This window comes from Hyperolius riggenbachi, chromosome 10, assembly GCF_040937935.1.
Source record: "Hyperolius riggenbachi isolate aHypRig1 chromosome 10, aHypRig1.pri, whole genome shotgun sequence".
Classification (NCBI taxonomy): domain Eukaryota; kingdom Metazoa; phylum Chordata; class Amphibia; order Anura; family Hyperoliidae; genus Hyperolius; species Hyperolius riggenbachi.
The window spans coordinates 43,470,482-43,482,555 of NC_090655.1; the positions used below are offsets into that span (position 1 = coordinate 43,470,482).

General features: G+C 44.9%; 1 protein-coding gene across 1 annotated transcript in view; it reads left to right on the forward strand.

The window, feature by feature from the left end:
- The window catches only part of LOC137535707 (uncharacterized), a 213,913-nt gene that overhangs the window by 62,067 nt on the left and 139,772 nt on the right, over positions 1 to 12,074 (forward strand). The window lies entirely within an intron of this gene.

Below are 12,074 nucleotides of genomic sequence, written 5' to 3' on the forward strand. Positions count from 1 at the left end.
TCTGAATTCCCAATCCTGATTGGTGTTGCTTTAGGATAGAGCTGTTTTGATGGCGAGCACTGGCTTTGGACAAACAGGACCTCAGGTTTGTCAGCATTCAGTTTCAACCAGTTATCATTCATCCATGCCTGAAGCTCAGCTAAGCAAGAGCTTATTTTTGGGGTAGGGTCTGTTCCACCAGGTTTGAAGGACAGGTATAGCTGTGTGTCATCGGCGTAGCAGTGGTACGTCAGGCCATGTCGTTGGATAAGTGTACCGATTGGCAACATGTAGATTGCAAACAGCAGAGGGGATAGGATTGATCCTTGTGGCACTCCGAATTGTAGAGGTGCAGGTTTGGACATTATAGGTCCTAGGGATACTCTCTGTGTTCTGTCAGTCAGGAATGATCTGAACCACTGGAGGACTGATCCACTGATGCCACAGTACTCCTGCAGTCTGTTAAGCAGGATTTTATGGTCAACTGTATCAAAAGCAGCTGAGAGATCCAACAGGATTAGGATGGAGCATTCCCCTCTGTCCCTTGCCATGAGCAGATCGTTGCAGACTTGGATGAGGGCTGTTTCACAGCTGTGGTGTTTCTTAAAGCCAGATTGTAGAGGGTCCAGGATGTTGTTTACTGACAGCCTGGTTTCAAGTTGCAGATAGACAGCCTTTTCAATAACTTTACCTAAGAAGGGGAGGTTGGAGACAGGTCTGTAGCTGCTCATAGCATCTGGATCCATGGAAGGTTTTTTAAGAGGGGGCTTGATGATTCCTTCTTTTAGAGAGGTAGGAAACCTCCCTGCTTGCAGAGAGCAATTTACTATTTTGTGAAATGCTGGACCAAGCAGGTCAGGGCATTTCAGCATATGTTTAGTTGGTCCAGGGTCCAGGTCGCAGGTTGTCTGGCGGAGACGACAGAGGATGTCTGAGATCTCTTCCTCACTAATACTTTTGAAGTCAGTCCAGGGTGTTAGGTTGTTTTTGCAGCTATTTCCATTAGTTGCATGAGTCTTGGGTGCTGTGGACTGAATGAGAGACCGAATAGAAGATACTTTTTCAGCAAAGTAGCAAGCAAATTTCTCACATAGCTCCTTTGAGGGAGTTATAGTGGGTTTTAGACAGGATGGATTACATATCAACTGTGCGGAATAGTTGGGCTGGTCTGTTGGCGGCCTTTGCGATCTCCTGTGATAGGTAGGAGGATTTTTTCTTGGTGATCGCATTTTGGTAGCTTTCCAGGTGAGAGACAAGGGTGTGTTTATCTTTTGAATTCTGAGATTTTCGCCACTTCCTTTCTAGTCTGCGCACTTCTTTCTTTATGTCCTTTAGTGAGCTGTCAAACCACCGTGCATGGTGAAGTGGTGTAGACCGTTTAATGCGAACTGGAGCAAGGGCGTCATAGGCAGATGACACTGCATGGTTGTATATCAGGACCATGGAGTCTGGGTCTGCGCAATGATTGGTTAATGCGTCGAAGTTGAGGATATTAGATGGCTGGGGGGTGGGGGGTTGGTAAAGATTATGGCAACCTACATATTCCTGTCACTTTTCACAGTTGTCCTTTAAGTGAGAGCAGCCATCTAATATAAGTGTCCTGTGAATCTCTGCTATTCCTTCAGTGCAGTGATTAATGGGAAACCTTATTTCAACCTGCTTAATAATAATAATACCAACAAGTTAAGCCTAGGTATTAAGAAAGCTTCACAGAATAACCGCCTGCATGAAAAAAGGGCGCCAGGAAAAAAGGGCCCGGCTGGATAACGAAATGGCGCCGGTGCGCTGGATAACGAAATCTGGTTAACGATAAATTCCATTGTTAAAACACACAGGAAATAATAACGAAAATATATTAACGTTAAAAATAGTTACGCAATTCAACAATACAGCTTAACCCAACCCTACTCTCACACAGAACCCTCCCCTGGTGGTGCCTAAAACTAACCACTCCCCTTGTGGTGCCTAAACCCTCTCCCCCGATGGTGCCTAACCCTAACCACCCCCTCTGGTGTTGCCTAAAACTAACCGTTGCCTGGGTGGTGCCTAGCCCTAACCGCTCCCTCTGCAGAAACCCCCCTTTTCACATAGAAACGATAATATCTTTGATAACATAAAATCTGTACATACAAGCGAAATCCTACCTAATAAAAGCTAACTGTCGCTGCGTCCAGCAGTTTTGTCCCTGTGTCCCAGGATTTTTGTTACTGTGGACAGCTGGGACCAGGGAGCTGGACGGCAAGCGAGGTGGGCGGGTGCGGGCGAGTTAGGTGGGTGGGTGCGGGCGAGCGAGGTTTGCAGGTGCGGCCGAGCGAGGTGGGCGGGTGCGTCGGGCACACGCTCGGCGCGCGGTTGCGTGCGCACGCACGCACACTGGCGGTGACGGCCGTAGACCTAGAACCCGTTATTAAACAGGTTGGATCTACTAGTAATATGATAAAATGTTCTAATGTTGTTAGCGATATCTATCATGGCGCCCTTTTCTCGCCGTATTAACAATAATTGCATTAAATTCTATGGCAGCGCCCTTTTCGTCTAGCCTCAGCCGGCGCCCTTTTTTCCTGCTACCGAATAACCAGGAAGGTAAAGCTTTGATTTCCTGTGACAGGTAATTTTATGAGATCTATAGACTCGCCAGCTTACCGATCAACAATACCGAATTTCACCCAAACACAGCTCGTTGCAGCATCAGCATACATCTGATTGATTTGTTTGATTTCCGTTTAGCCCAGAGCCCTGCTTCACGTTTTATACATCAAGCAGGTGGTTACGGCGCTTTAGTGCCAAAACTGGGCTCCACTGTAGCAGTAGCAGTAATGCGGAATTTGGGGTTCCAGCAATCGCTAGACCCCGAATTACATCTCCCTTTGAGTCGCTACGACTCGTGGGGGAATAGTATTTAATACTAATACGTATTCCTATACATAACCAATGGTTTTTAGTGGGTTAAATGACTTTTTTTTTATATATCTTTCAACCAATATTTTTAAAAACAAAAGATGTTTTTTAGGCCCTGTTCATATTATGTGCGTGTGGAAAACGTGCAGAACGCATGTAGTAAACGCACTGGAAAAACGCATGCGTTTGTACGCGTTTTTGTAATGCGTTTGTATGCGTTTTTTCCTTATGCGTTTTTGATCATACCTGGAAGAGTCCTACACTTCCGACGAGAAACGCACCTCCGAATACGCATACAAAAACGCATGCCATGCGTTTTTAGTGCGCGCCCATTGACTTTCATTATAATGCGTTTCTGTGCGCGACGCACAGAAATGCATCCAACTATGCGTTTCTGCCACGCATACGTTTGCCACGCGTATATGTGAACGAGGGCCATACCTTTGCATTGATTTTTCTGGCCCTCGCAAAACGCACACAAAACGCGTACCTTAAAAACGGACACAAACGCGTGCAGTGTGAACGGGGCCTAAGGCTTTTTAACACTGTCCGTGCCAATGTTAAAAAGATTTAGTTCTGAATGATACTATGTTAAAGTGCCCATTAATCATACAATTTAGCAAACTATCAAAATTCTGATCGATCAGATCGGATAGTATTGATGGTGCGAATCGACAACAAATCAATCAATTTATTGATCGTTTCTATGATTTGTTTTTTTATAATTGAATTTAAAATTGGGATTGGTTAACATCTATATACCATTTATGGGCCTGATCGATCGTTTCCCTACCATTACAATTTTTGTATCGAAAGGTTGATCGTAGGGATGATCAACAACATGTAAATCATTTCTCCTAACATTCAAATTTTGTGTAAGTTATATGCAGTTTGAACTTGGACCAATAAAAAATGACAGGAAGTTATTTTGATTGGTCCAAGTTTAAGCTGCATGTAATGAACATTCAAATTTCATGTAAGGAGAAATTATTTGCGTCACAGATCATCCCTAGTCCATTTTTCACTAAAATTGTATTGTTAATGGAAACATTTAAGATTTGCCTTCTGTTTATTGGGATATATTATTTAAACAACTTGTAACTTTCTCTGCAAAAACTGAAGGAAGGGAGGAAATTGCCCAGAGTTGCACTAAACTGCAGTCACTCTCTCTACTCTATTTTCTCCACCTGTCAAGACTGCTAACAGCTGTTGACCTGTCACTGCACAGAACTGATAGCTGAGTGCATAGAGAGAATGGCTGTTAGATGTCTTATCAGGTGACAGAGACCAAGTGAAGAAAGGGATTCTTGTCAGAAGCCGTCCAGACATAGGGGAACCTGTGCGTTATTCTGACAATGTTTCATACAGGGTATATTGTGGACTTCTGCTGCTGCTACATAAATGGTTATAGGGAAGAAAACTGTCAGAATTTTCTCTGGTATTTTCCTTTAAAGCACACCTGAAATGAGGAATATGGAAGCTGCCATATTTATTTCCTTTTAAACAAAACACTTTGCCTGTCTGTCCTGGACTGGTATTGCTTAAAAGGAAATATATATGGCAGCCCTAAAATCTATTGCGTTTCAGTTGTCCTTTTACCTTCTTGAGGACCGCAGTCGTAAACCTTCCTAAAGACCAGGCCAATTTTAACTAAAATGGCCACTGCAGCTTTAAGGCCAAGCTGCAGGGCTGCCCAACACCGCACACGAGTGATTCCCCCCCTCCCTCCCTTTTCCCCCCACCAACAGAGCTCTCTGTTGGTCGGGTCTGATCGCCCCCCAGGTGTTTGTTTTTAATAAATATTTATTTGTGTGTGTTTTTTAAACAAAATGTACATTTTTTTCCCCCCTTATTCCCCTCCCTCCCTCCCTCCCTGCAGGTAGCCAATCCTGGCAATCGGCTGTCATAGGCTTCAGCCTATGAGAGCCGATCGCTCTCTTGTCCCCTAGGGGGACAGCCGTGTGACACGCAGCACTGTACTATGTGTGAAGACGGCGGATTCGCCATCTAACAGTCTCCCGGAGGCGGAGCTCCGCCCCCCAAGCAGGAGATGCAAACAGAGCCCCAGGACTTGACGCCACTTGGCGTTAGGCGGTCCTGGGGCTGCCGCCGCGGCCACGCCCATTGGCGTTAGCTGGTCGGCAGGTAGTTAAGCAATACCAGTTGCCTGGCAGTTCTGCTGATCTCTGGCTACAGTAGCGTCTGAATCACACACCTGAAATGAGCTGTCGCTGACTCTGGGAGAGGAGGATGTACAATCATGCATTGCTCTATAAATTGCCCCGCCTACCCCTCTGCTGTGCACAGACCGCAATACAATTTGTTACATGATTTGTAAGCTAATTTGTTTATTACAATAAATATTTTTCATGTTTGTTGAATAAGATGTTTTTGTAGCTGTCATTTTCGGATTTTTTTAGTTTGTTTTTTTACTAATTCAAAGAGCTTATTTAGAGTTTTGCAGAAAAAGCTGCGTTTAGCCACACCTCCTTTGCCTTCTAAGATTCCCTATTGGTCCTTTTAAAGGAACCCTGAGCAGTCAAAAAAAAAATGAATAAAAATGAAACTGGTACTTACCTGGGCTTCCTCCAGCCCACCTTAGGCCGTGAGGTCCCCCAGCGTCCTCTTGGCTCCTTTTCCGGTTACTGGCGACTTTCGGGCTGAAGGTCGGCAGGTTCTTCCTGAACGGAGACGCTCCACGTCACCACGCCAGTCACTACGCGTCATTGCGCTGGCTGCCGTGACAGTCCTGCGCATGCACGGTTTTCTAACTCTGAACCGCACATGCGCAGGACTGTCACGCCGGCCGGGGCGATGACGCGTAGCAATTGTCACGATGACGTGGAGCGTCTCCATTCAGGAAGAACCTGCCGACCTTCAGCCCGAAAGTCGCCAGTAACAGAGCCACCAGCTGGACTGGGAGAGGAGCCAGGAGAACGCCGGGGGACCTTGTGGCCTATGGTGGGCTGGAGGAAGCCCCAGCTAAGTACCAGTTTTTATTTTTTGACTGCTTAGGGTCCCTTTAACCACTTTCTTGTTTGAGGCAGTATACCTACGTCCTGCCGGACTTCAGTTTCTGCCTAGGGACGTAGATATTAGTCTCCCCGCTTGTGATCCCGCGCAAGTTCTTGTAGATGCACAATAGTACAGAGATCTTTGAATGGAAACACAGTTCCTATTCACCGATCTAAGTGCCTGTGTCAATCACACCAGCGTCATTGACAAAAGAGGAAGTAACGCATATACGCATTACTTCCTTTGTGTACTATTCAGTACACAAGAGGAAGAAACTGGGGGGAGGGGGGGGGCATCTAGTGGCCAAATTGTAAAATGACACCTCCATACATTTATGTATTAAGAAAATACATACATTTCCTCTTACCATTTACTTCCCCAAATATCCTGTAGTTGCCGAAATTTTTTTTTTATATATAAAAGAAAATGACATTTAAAAAAAAATACATGAGTGTATATAAGTGTTATTTTTGCAAATAAGGGCTTGTAATTAGTGACAGATGCGAAACTGAAAAAATACACCTTTATTTTCAAATAAAATATTGTCACCATACATTGGTCTAGGGACATAATTTAAACGTTGTAATAACCGGGACAAATGGGCAAATAAAATGTGTGGGTTTTCCACAGTAGAATGTTTTCATTTTAAAACTATAATGGCAGAAAACTGAGAAATAATATTTTTTTCCTTATTATTTCCCTTAAAATGCATTTAGAATAAAATTATTCTTAGCAAAATGTACCAACCAAAGAAAGATTAATTTTTGGTGAAAAAAAAAACAAAAATATAGATCATTTTGAGATAAGTAGCTATAAAGGTGTTAGCGAATAATTGGGGGGAGAGCTGACAGGTGAAAATTGCTCTGGTCCAGAATGGGAAAAACCCTTAGTAGGGAAATGGTTAAATCCCAAATGCAGGCAAAAAAAATAACATAACACGGAACAGCTAAAAGAGCTGCGTACAAATTTGGGCGCCCACTATGCAAACTGTGGCTACAAATAGGGGGCTTGCAACTACTACATGGTGCAGACCTCCAGACTTCTGACACCAGTGATTAATGGCAGCTTAAAGGACAACTGTGACGAGAACGATATGGAGGCTGCCATATTTATTCCCTTTTAGGCAATACCAGTTGCCTGGCTGTCCTGCTCATCCTCTGCCTCAAAATACTTTTAGCCATAGATCCTGAACAAGCATGCAGCAGATCAGGTGTTTCTGACATTGTCAGATCTGACAAGAATAGCTGCATGCTTGTTTTTGATGTTCTTTAAACACTACTGCAGCCAAATAGACCAGCAGGGCTGCCATGCAACTGGCATTGTTTGCAAGGAAATAAATATGGCAGCCTCCATATTCTCCTCACTTCAGTTGTCCTTTAATATCCTACAGTAGTGTCAGACTTGCTGTTTGTCAAATTACAAAGCATGCTGGGAGTTGAGTATCTAAGGGTGGTTTCCTATGAGTTGAAGCTCAGCAGTTCCACCCAGAGGACAGTGCTGTGACTGACAATATGCAGCAGTCTAAAGAAGGCACACAGGTCCTTCTGGCTTGTCTGCCCTCCTCCATGGCAACATTTGAATGAAGTACAGCAGAACAGTGGTCATGTGAGCAGATTAGTAACTGATAAATACAGATAGCATTTAAATCAAGAACAGAAGTACTGTGATCACTGAGCGGATTAGTAATTGATTAATACAGGTATGTGGCTGCATTATTATGAATCGAAAAGCAGAAGAAGCAAAGTCCACCACAATACCTTGCTGGTGCAATAATTCCTCATGAACAGCAATGAACAGAACTGCATCCGGTGCTGTGGCCACTAGCCAGAGATGGATTAAGGTGAAATCGGGCCTTAGGCAAGTTACAACTTTGGACCCATCCTTAATGGCCAACTGGCCCGGCCCTAGGCATCTGGCTGTAGCAGTGGGCTGGTGTGTGCTATGGGCTCTGTTGCCTTCATGCATTATTATAACTGAATGTTGCTGAAATAGACTAAGGACTGGGTGAGGGCATTAAATGCCATTAAGGCAAGGGAGGATGGGAAGGGTAGATTGGGCCGGGAATCCCTGGTGTCTCATATTTCGGTAATACCAAAGGAGGGGAAAGATCTGGCATCCTGCGCGGGATATAGGCCCATATCTTTATTAAATATAGATTTAAAGGTGCTAGCAAAAATCTTAGCAAATAGGATAAACCCAGTATTAAAGGAGCTGGTACACTTTGATCAGGTAGGCTTTATACAGGGGAGAGAGGCAAGGGATAATACTGTGAGGTCGGTGGACGTGATGCAGTGGATGGGATCCTCACCTGACCCTGTGGTCTTACTATCAACAGATGCGGAAAAGGCATTTGACAGGGTCAGGTGGGGATATATTAAGGTGGTGTTGGAGCATATAGGCTTGGGTGAAAATATGAGAGCCTGGATAGCATCCATGTATAGAGACTTAACGGCCAGAGTAAAAGTAAATGGAGTACTGTCCGGTCCCCTGGAAATAACAAATGGTACCCGGCAGGGTTGCCCGTTGTCCCCCCTGGTATTTGCCCTAACCCTGGAGCCATTCTTGAGAACAATTCGTAAAAATGTAGATATTACTGGGGTAAAAATAGGCGGGACAGAGCACAAGATCGCAGCATATGCGGACGATTTGATGTTTTATCTGACAAATCCCAGAATAGCCCTGCCAAACTTAATGAAGGCATTTAGTGAATATGGGAAGATTGCAAATTTTAAGATTAATTGGGACAAATGCGAAGCGATGAGTATGGGGATGAAGGAGGAGGAGGTAGAACAACTGAAAATAAACTTTCCGTTTAGATGGGTGAAAGATTCCCTAAATTACCTAGGTATAAAATTGGCGAGAAATATGCAAGAGAATGTCAGTTTAAATTATTACCCCCTACTTAAAACACTGAAAAAAGATCTAGAAAGATGGGCTAAACTGAAACTCTCATGGTATGGAAGGATCAGCGTGCTTAAAATGAATATCATGCCGAGGCTGCTATATGTCTTCCAGGCCCTCCCTGTTCCCCTACCCAGAAGCTACTTGGATGAATTAAGGAGGATGTTTACAAAGTTTGTGTGGCAGAGCAGAAGGGCGAGGCTGAAATTTGCATTTATCTCACAGTCAAAAGATAAAGGGGGGTTAGCGGTACCGGACCCCATAAGATATTATCAGGCAGCTGTTTGTACTAGGGTGGTGGATTGGAATAGAAACGAAGCTTCCAAACAATGGGTCGGGTTGGAGAAGGAATTCCTGGAAGGGGAATTAAGGGATGCTCCCTGGCTCCCATATATAGTGGAGACATCTCGAATGCCAGGCTCCCTGGTAGAAAACACCCTGAAAATTTTTAAGAAGGTAAGTAGTAGGAGGGAGATGTCGGCGAGCCCCTCCCCTCTTATGCCATTGTTGGGAAATAGCAGATTCCCGCCGGGGTGTCGTAAAGGAAGCTACAGAGAATGGAGGAGGGGAAGAAGCCCACGGATCTGTTCAATGATCAGAAAAGGTAGATGGTTGGAGGAAGGGGAAATTGCAGAACAACTACAGGTGACGCAGATAGATAGGTGGAGCATGTACCAATTTAGACATTTCCTTCGTGCATTGGGCACGAGGGAAATACTGTCTAGGGAGTTGACTCAGTTTGAGAAGCTATGTATGATGGAGGGATCGACTAAGGGAACACTGGCAAAAATTTATAAAATTTTGGAGGAGGAGGAGGACCACACCTTAAAGTATAAACTAAAGTGGGAGGAGGATATAGGGAGGAAATGGAAGAGCGCCCAATGGGAAAGAATTGTGAGGATGACATACAAGGCCTCGATGTCCACAAGAATACAGGAATCTGGGTATAAGTTGGTAATGAGGTGGTATTATACGCCAGTTAGATTAAACAAGATGAATGGAGCAAGCCCGTTATGCTGGAGGTGTGGAAAAGAGAGAGGAGATCTAATGCACATCTGGTGGACATGTGAAGGCCTTGTGGGATACTGGGAGAAGGTAAAGAAATATATATGGGAACTGGCTGGAATACCAGCTCAGTCAGGCCCGGAGGTATATTTGCTACATTTGGTGGAAAAAGGGATTAAAGAATACAGAGGGTCTTTGGGGATGCACTTAATCAATGCCTCGCGAATCCTAATCGCGAGAAATTGGAAGTGCCAACAGGCCCCATCCATAAGGGAATGGTTTATAGAGATTGACCAAATTTACCAGATGGAAGAACTTTCATGTATTATTAAAGGAAAAGAAAACCGGGGGTGGGATAAATGGTTAGAATTCAGAGCAACAGAAGAGTATGAGAGGGGCAAAATATAGGGCTCAGAAGGGAATGGGAGGCGCGCCTATGGGCAGGGAGACATAGGCCCTGGCTCACCGGTTTCTGTGTCCGAGTGGCAGTCGGAGGGGGAACACGGTTGAGTTTCAGGGCAGAGGCAATTTAGTACAAGTTTGGGTTGGAGTGAAGTGAAAGGCAGGTGGGCTTGGTGGGAACTTGTTCACTGTTCTGGGTGTGACTTATACTTCTGGGTGATGGTTCTAATCTTATACCAGGGTATGTTAGAGGGGGATGTAAATTGAGGATGGGGTAGGGGTTGTCCCCCCAAGAAGGGCGTATTGTTAGGAAGGAGGTGGGGCCAATGAGAAATGGTTTAGGAGTAGGTGAGCGAAGGAGAACTGGCCCGGGGACAGTGGAGGTGGGTCAGACTTGGGGAGGAGGGGGAGGGGGGTGGGGGGAGGGGCGGGGATATCCTCAGGAAGATATGTATAGGAAGTTGCACTGTTATTTCTCTTTCTTTTTGTATTGTAAGCTGTTTGGAAAATATTTATTATTGGAAAAATAAAGGAAAAAAAAAAAAGAATAAAAAAAAAAAAGAAATAGACTAAGGACCTGTCAAGATACATAAATATGGTTTTCGCACCTCTCATTATGTCTAATCTAGTGTCTAATCCTGTGTAGGACAGAGTTTACAAGTTGATTTGAGCACTTGTCCCCATGTTTTTCCTAACCCTAGAGCCTAGTACACACATCCAATTTTGATTGGTCAATAATTGGCCAATTTTACCTCCATGTAGTATGAGCACTTGCCCACACAATATGTTTATAGCATCCTAAATCCATTGGCTCTCTTACTACACACATGTGGTAAAATTGGCCAATCAAAATTGGATGTTTGTACTAGGCTTAAAGGACTTATGAGGCCAAAATGTTGAATACCTATTGTATTTTATCATCCTTGGGGGATGAGATCCGCGCCCCCGGTTTATTCCGCCGTGTCTCTTTTATAACTTCCAGGCTCCGGTGAGGTCCCGACCCAATCCCTCGGCTTCAGCTGCCCCAATTAAGATGGCTGCCAGGTCCTGCCGCACCTGTGCAGTTCTCATAGCCGCGAGCCTGGAAGTTATAAAAGAGACATGGCGGAATTAACCGGGGGGCGCGGATGGCGTCCCCTAAGGATGATAAAATACAATAGGTATTTAACTTTTTTTATTGTTTTAGCCTCGTAAATCCTTTAAGGCTAGGTTCACAGTGGTCCGTTGCATAATGCATGTGTCACAATGACTGTGAACTGCAGTGGAGACTGGCCACGGACTTTACTACAAAGCCTGCATGCAGCGAGTTAGAATAACACAATCTGTTACAGCTCAGTACTGTGAACAGCCCCATAGAATTGTATAGACAGTGAGTTGTCATGCAGAATTATTCTCCAATGCAACTGAGCACTGTGAACTGGCCCTAACTGATCGGTCCTAACCCTGACTTCCACCATAGCCGGTATTTACATGGGCGCCAATGACAGCGCCCAAACTTCCTCCGAACTAGGGCACACGAATTTCCCTTCCTGACACCTAACCCTGACCTGGCCCCTCCATCATATAACCTATTATGACACCTACCCCCAATGCAGGGTCGGTTTAAGGGGCTTCGGGGCCCTGGGGCAAACTAAATCGGGGGCCCCCTGCCCAAACATCCCTCCGCGGCAATGACCTCTCCCCTCTGTGAGACAAGCCGCAGCAGTGATTAACCTGTCCCGGCAGGCGGTTACACAGTCCAGACTCTCTTTCCTGGATCGAGATGGCGGCATACAGATGGGTTAGGCCACGCCCCCTGACCCCAATAGAACAGCACATATTATAAATTTAAAGAACCCGCCCCCTCCAGCCATTCTTTTTTAACTGTCCTCGAA